Below are 7,868 nucleotides of genomic sequence, written 5' to 3'. Positions count from 1 at the left end.
CCCTTCGGAGTCTTGCTGATGGCTCGTGAATTATTGATAGGCACAGAGATCAGGATGTTTTCAGGTCGGAGGTGTGGAGGTGGCCGGCCCTGGGAGCAGGTGGGGTGTAGTCAGCCGGCCCCCTAAGAAGTGTTCACAGAACACTTCCTCACCTAGTTGGACTGCCAGTTCTTCTGGGCTGAATTTTACTGCTTGCACCTCCGAATTCCAGTTCCCAAATGACAGAGCAACAAAGAAAACTTTTGACCAGAGATGTCTTTTTGGTTATTTCCCTACTTTTATAGATAGATAGGGACGCAGGTGGCACTGTGGGTTAAACCACAGAAGGTCAGCGGGTCGAATCCCCGTGACGGGGTGAGCTCCCGTTGCTCGGTCCCTGCTCCTGCCAACCTAGCAGTTCGAAAGCATTTCAAAGTGCAAGTAGATAAATAGGTACCACTCCAGCAGGAAGGTAAACAGCGTTTCCGTGCGCTGCTCTGGTTCGCCAGAAGCAGCTTAGGCATGCTGGCCACATGACCCGGAAGCTGTACGCCGGCTCCCTCAGCCAGTAAAGCGAGATGAGCGCCGCAACCCCAGAGTCGTCCGCGACTGGACCTAACAGTCAGGGGTCCCTTTACCTTTATATATAGATGGGGCTCCTCGACCTGGGAAGGTAGCCCATCTAGGAGAACTGTGATCCTAAACCTCTGCTGTCTTGCAGGATATCTTTGGGAGAGGAAAAGGCTAAGGAGTAAACCCTACACAAATCCCTAAGATGGTGGGATGGTGCCTTGTACGCCACCTTCCAGCAACTCCTGCAGCCAAGCTGGTGTCAAACTTATTGCTCTGCTTTCCTTTGGACTCTACAGTGAGTCTGAGAGGGGGGCGTCTTATCATCTCAGCAGCCCAGGACCTTTGCTGTATCTAGACTGGTGACTGGGAGTGGCCGCCGAGACCATATAACACCAGTCCTGAAAGACCTACATTGGCTCCCAGTACATTTCCGAGCACAATTCAAAGTGTTGGTGCTGACTTTTAAAGCCCTAAACAGCCTCGGCCTGGTATACCTGAAGGAGCGTCTCCATCCCCATCGTTCAGCCCGGACTCTGAGGTCCAGCACCGAGGGCCTTCTGGAGGTTCCCTCACTGTGAGAAGCAAAGCTACAGGGAACCAGGCAGAGGACCTTCTTGGTAGTGGCACCCACCCTGTGGAATGCCCTTCCATCAGATGTCAAGGAAACAAGCAACTATCTGACTTTTAGAAGACATCTGAAGGCAGCCCTGTTTAGGGAAGTTTTTAATGTTTGATGTTTTATCGTGTTTTTAATATTCTGTTGGGAGCCGCCCAGAGTGGCTGGAGAAACCCAGCCAGATGGGCAGGGTATAAGTAATAATTTTTTATTATTATTATTATTATTATTATTATTATTATTATTATTATTTATACACATTGCCCAGGGTTGTGCCCCGGGGAGGTCACTTAGGTGCTGCTAATGCAGTGATTTGACTTCAGCCAGGAGACACATTCCCTTGTCTCTTGAGACAGATGTATACCAACAACAATATATTTAAAGCATGCATTGCTTTTGTTGTTGCTGTTGTTTCAGCTGTCATTTAAAGGTGGGCACTCTGCTCAGAGACACCATGTCACAATCCATCCACTTGCCTCTTGACAAGGTGTCACTAGGGTGCAGTAACACCCTAGTCTCCTTGCACCCATATTGCTTACTGGTGTCCAAAACCTGCTCCTGCATCTGTTCTCCCACTCAACACGCACACAAGTGCCCCATCAACATCACTTCACAACGGGTTATTTATTCAGAAATACTCACCGCCTCCTTTGAGATAGCAAGGAAGGTGGTTAGAAAATGGCAAAACAATAGACTCCCCCATTGCTGAAAGTTCAATATGCTTCAATGATTATTTTTTTAAAAATCATTTTTATTTGATTTTACAAATATAAGTTTATAACAATACCAAATACATATCCATATAAAGAGATTTCTCTGAAACTTTCGACTTTCCCCCATCCCTTCCATGGGTCCTAATGTGAACATTTTCACCTACATATTATTTCATAATCTATATTTTATATTCATTCATATTATCTATAGTACCTGTTGCATTACAAGTGATATTAAAATCCTGCTAATGTTTTCCTCTGCTTACAGTGGTCTAAGTAAATTATAAAATTTTCCCATTCTTTTTTAAAGTTTTTGTTCGCTTGGTTCCTGAGCTTTCCAGTCAGCTTTGCCATTTTAGTGTAGTCCTTCAGCTTAGTTTGCCATTCCTCTCTGGTAGGGACTCTTCTTTTCATCTCTGGGCTAGTAGCATCCGTGCCGCTGTTGTCGTGTACATGAAAAGTATTTTCTGTTCCTTTGGTATGTCGGTACCTAAAATTCCTAATAGAAGAGCTTCTGGTTTTTTAACAAAAGTTATTTTCAACATTTTTTTCAATTCATTATACATCTCCCAGAAAGCTTTAATTATCTTACACGACCACCGCATACGATAAAAGGTACCTTCTATCACTTTACCAGCTTCCTGTGTTTCTATCCTGGTCTGCTTAAAGGCTAGGGATGGGGAAATCTGTTCATTTCAGTTTCTCTCAGACCCCAGCTGCACTGTACCACATTAAATAGTCATGGCTTACACCAAAGAATCCTGGAGTTCGTTAAGGGTGCTGAGAGTTGTTTAGAGACCCCTACTTACCTCACTGTTGCCGGAAATATCCGAGGGCTCCCTTGGACAAAAAGTAAAGACACCAACCAGGATAACTTGGAGCAAAACAGCAGCCTGTAGGCTTGGCCTTTATTGAACTGTTGCAACAGGGTGTTCCCCTCACTTGCAAGAGAGAGGAAAGACCCAGAAAAATAGTGTGCAAGGTCTTATAAAAACTTTTTGAAATTCCCCTCCTCTAGGTCAAGCCCACCCCCAGAAACATCATGCATACATTACAGAAAGGAGGGGTTGAGGGAGGAGTTGGTGGTAACCTGAGTGTCTTGTCACCTGGCTAGTTCCTCCTTTCCCCCCTCCCCATGAGTCACTTCCAGGAGACAAAGGGGAGTTTGCAGTTTCCTGCCCCCAGAGGGAAGATCTGATCATTGTCCTTTGTTTCAGTCCATGCTGAATCCACTTCCATATGCAACTTCTTTGTGATCTTGATTGTCTTCTGTCTGGGATCATCAGGGTTGGCATAGCAACTGGGCAGGGCTCCTGTGGATGTGCTGAGACGGTGAAGGGATTATGGCTGACCAGGACCAAGCCACCCCCCTTTGATAGTTCTTGTCATATGGAGTAAAATAAAATGGAACAGTGCAAATCCGATGTATGGTTGATTTTCTATGAATCTATAACAGAAATGTGGCGAATGTAGTGTGTGAGTGTGTGTGTGTGAAGTTTGTACAAACAGAGTGATTGGGGTGGGGGGGTTCCTGCTACATCACAGAGCTACAATTCCCAGAATTCTGTGCGAAGAGGGACTGACTGTTAAACCACTCTGAGAAATGCATAATTATTATTTTTTGCATGCAACTTTATTTTTGCCAGCCGTTTCCCCTAATATAATGCATTTTTGTAGGAATGCAAAATTATTTTCAGGAATGCATGCATTCTTCTTTGTATCTCCCCAAGATATGCATTTTGTGTGTGGGGGGGTGACTATGTTGCAAAATTTGGAGGTGGATCTGAAGAATACTTGTGTCGGTTTGGGAAGAGTGACTTCGGTAGGTTCTCATTAAAATGCAAAACAATTTTATTCCCTATCTATATTTAATGTTGGCTGATTCCTACCTGATTGACGCCTACATCTGCTCTCCTCCAGTGAGCTCTGTGTTTACAAAGTTCATCACAAATCGTTTGTGGGATGCTTTTACAGCCTGAGAAGTTGCTTTTCTAGAGAGGCAAAAAAGAGAGAGGCTTCTTCCAATCCAAATCCAAAGGCTTGTTGTATGTAATTTAGAAGGAATTAAAAGGGGATTAGAAAATTCATGGAGGGCAAAGCTATTAAAGGCATCACTACCTCCAGAATTCAATGAGGCATGTTTCTGAATACTGGTCATTTGGGGGCTGGGAGTGACAATGGGAGCAGGCTGTTGCCCTTGTGTCTGCTTGCTGGTTTCCAAGAGGCATGTGGTTGGCAACTACAGCGAACATGTTGCTGGCCTAGAGAAGCCATTGGTCTTGCAAGGGACTTCTTATGTTTAAGCACAAAATATTGGAGGAATTTCGAGGAGAGGAAAGAAGAGTTTTGTTGGGACATTCTTGCACTCAGCATTGCTCACCATAGCTGCCAACTCCTTGGGGGCCTGAGCACCCACAAAATTCTGCATGAAGGGTCTGGGCACCCACAAATTTTGTTGCCAGGGCCATGCATGGTGCATGGCACCCATGGCCCTGGGCACCCACAGCCATGAGGCAAAGCTGCTACTCCTGCTGCCCACTCATTGTTGGCAAGTAGGGTCATTCCGGTGGCAACAGAACTGGTGAGATGGGGTGTCTCAGGTGGAAATGCTGCAAGTCTATTAGAAACCATGTGAAGGCTTGTGATGTAAATTTAGTACAACAACAAAAGCCAGACTGTTGGGGTTTTTTTTTAAAGTCTGCCCTTGTTTAGTAGTTGTACCTTGATCTTCCTTTTTGCAGCTCTTCATTTGCTTGACTTGTGTCATTATATTTCACCTGAGTTTGATAAATCAGGCATCCATCTATAGATTTCACTTTAAGGAGTAGGATGTGTGCCAGAACCAGGGGTGGATTTCAGAGGGCAGGGAGGATAAAGGAAAAGAAGCATGGCCAGGTGTGTCTGCCTGCCTGTTTATCTATGTCTAGATATCTAGCTATATCTACAGACAGACAGATGTATTCCTTAATATAAAAGTGCAAAAATTAAATATCCATCGTTCCATGGCAATTCTCCTTAGGTGCAATCCCCTCTTGCACACAAGACCAGCTTCCTCCTCACACCTTTTCCACCCTGCACCCAGTTATAAAGCCACCATCCCCTCTGATTCAGCAGCCCCTTTTGTACCCATGCTTTCATCTTCATCTTTCTGGTCCAAATGGCATCCCAAAATCCAGCCCTAGCAACAGCTTTCAGCATTGAGGTTCCTCAAATGAAGCAGGGGTAGCTGTGGTGCCTTCAGATGTTGATGGACTTCCAAGTCCCATCAACCCCAGCCAGGAGGGCCAAAGGGCAAGGTTGATGGGACGTCTTTTGGAATACATGTGGACTACAGCATCAGGAGGGCACGATGCTGACTATCCCTAAAGTTGAGGCACAACAAAGAACTGAAAAGAGCCTTTCCTTTCCTTTCCCAGCGAGAAGCCCCAGCTTGGCCTCGGAGTTAAAAGGCAAATTTTCAAGACTGAAGACCCTGAGAAGCTCTAATGGCCTTCACAATCTGTTCTGCACATATAACGTGAACATTTAAATTAAAAATTGGTTTCTCTTGATACTTTACCCATGAGAGAGGCAATATGTAAACATTTGATTTACAGATAGGCATTTCTTTCTGCTCTTCGTAGAAATTGCAAAGCCTGCTTATAGGAAATGAGATAGATTAAAGATGCATAACCTTATTATAAATTGCAAACACTGCTGTCTTCTTAAAGCTACATACGGTTCAATAGAAGAGATAAATGTTTGGCTAGCTAACACCCAGTTCATAAACACAATTACGTGGAAGGAAGCTCAATTGATTTCATTGAGCTTAGATCAGAATTCTGCTCTAGTGTATTTAATCAGGAAATCAAGTATTTAGGGCTGCTGCAATGATTGAAAATCAGTTGAGTTTCCAGGAACCTGCATTTGTGATATGAAGATTTAGCAACATTAAAAAGAATAAAAATGTGGGTCATCTTTTTGTCAGCCATGGTGTAAAAAATAACCATTATAATGGGGATAGAAATTGACTTTTAAACTATATTAATTTTGCAGGAATATTTAGAAAGGATTTACAAATACAACAAGAAATGAAAAGTTAGCATTTCCTCCACTTTAACAGCATGTTTTTTTTTTAAAATGAGCTTTGAGTTTATAATAAACAGAAAGGACAGAATCTCTTTTTAGATTGGGAAAAAGAGCAATTGTTTCAAAATATTCGGATCCTAGATTTAAATGTGCTTAATTCTGAGCTCAGCAGCGTGACAGCATTTTTATTCAACTATTTCAATACTAAAAAAAGAATAAGTCAAACATTAACCCTACCTCCCAAACATTACACGAGTACCACTACTCTTTTAGTGTGGGAAGTAGAAAAGTACAGAATCATACAGATTAAAATTGGATAAAGTATTAGTGATTGATAATAAAATATTAAAGACACTTAAAAGTGTCAAGTGGAAAAACAAAAGTGAAGACGAGAACCCATATTCCAATCCGGGCTTAAATAGTTTACATGTGAAATACAAAAGTTGTTAAGAAAGTGATTATTGACAAAGATACGTAAAGGTAAAGGGACCCCTGACCATTAGGTCCAGTCGTGGCTGACTCTGGGATTGTGGCACTCATTTTGCTTTATTGGCCGAGGGAGCCGGCGTACAGCTTCCGGGTCATGTGGCCAGCATGACTAAGCCGCTTCTGGCGAACCAGAGCAGCGCACGGAAACACCGTTTACCTTCCCGCCGAAGTGGTACCTATTTATCTACTTGCACTTTGATGTGCTCTTGAGCTGCTAGGTTGGCAGGAGCAGGGACTGAGCAACGGGAGCTCACCCCGTCGCGGGGATTCAAACTGCCAACCTTCTGATCGGCAAGTCCTAGGCTCTGTGGTTTAACCCACAGCGCCACCCACGTCCCTATTGACAAAGATAGAGTGGCTTAAAACAGACGTCACTTGGCAACTTCAGTAAAGATACTAAAATTTCTGGAGGCCACCTACTACTTCCTGTGTTTCAATAATAGTTCTTAGTATCGTCCATGTCTATGAACATGGTTTAGAAAACTGCAAAACAAGTAGCTCAGGAGTGATGAACCTGTTGCCTTCTAAAAGTTGGCCTGTAACTCCCATCATCTCTGAACGTTGGCAATGCAGGCTGATGGGGGACAGAAATTTTTGAGCTATTTTTATGGCAACCGAAATGGGTTGCCATATGTTTGGATTTCCCTGGACGTTTGAGCATTTTCTACCCAGACACTGCTTCTGACTGCTGTATTCTGGCTATGTCCAGGAAGTTCTGGACATATGGCAACCTACCCTAGGGTCTCTGGCGGCGGTGTAGATGAGCAAAACTTGGTATCTAGAACAAGTGACTCTGTTTTATTCACTACTGGAGAACATAAAAGCTCTTTTGGAGAGACACAATGAGACCGTGAAGAATTAAAGAGACACATTGCACAGAAGGCCGCTGTCTGAAACCCATGTAGGCATGTGCAATTAGTCGCGTGGTGCTTGGGATCCTGGCCAGCAAGCCCAATAAATTGCTTACATTCATTGCCATCATAATGTCAGCCTGAAGGATTGTTTGTGTAGGTGTCGTCCTCCTCAGTGCAATGAAAGTCATTTTTAAGGCCAGTTTGAGTAGGTTTGCTTCAGTGATGGTTGTTGCATGTGGCAGGAAGCTGCAAAAAAACAACAACCACCCTATACTATATGGGGGGAAAATCATGCTATTTCCTATATACATTGACAACTTCTGGATCTATGCATCAACCAAATTACCGGTACACCTGAGGCTATGTTAAGTATCCAGGAGCACGGAGTCATAACTGTGGTGACAGTGAGTTGCTATGGACATGGGTAGCGCTGTGGTCTAAAACACTGAGCCTCTTGGGCTTGCCAATCAGAAGGTCGGTGGTTCGAATCCCTGTGACAGGGTGAGCTCCCATTGCTCTGTCCTAGCTAGCAGTTGAAAAGCACACCAGTGCAAGTAGATAAATAGGTACCACTGC

Source organism: Podarcis filfolensis (genome assembly GCF_964270895.1).
Source record: "Podarcis filfolensis genome assembly, chromosome: 1".
Lineage (NCBI taxonomy): Eukaryota > Metazoa > Chordata > Lepidosauria > Squamata > Lacertidae > Podarcis > Podarcis filfolensis.
This window is presented reverse-complemented; position numbering follows the sequence as displayed.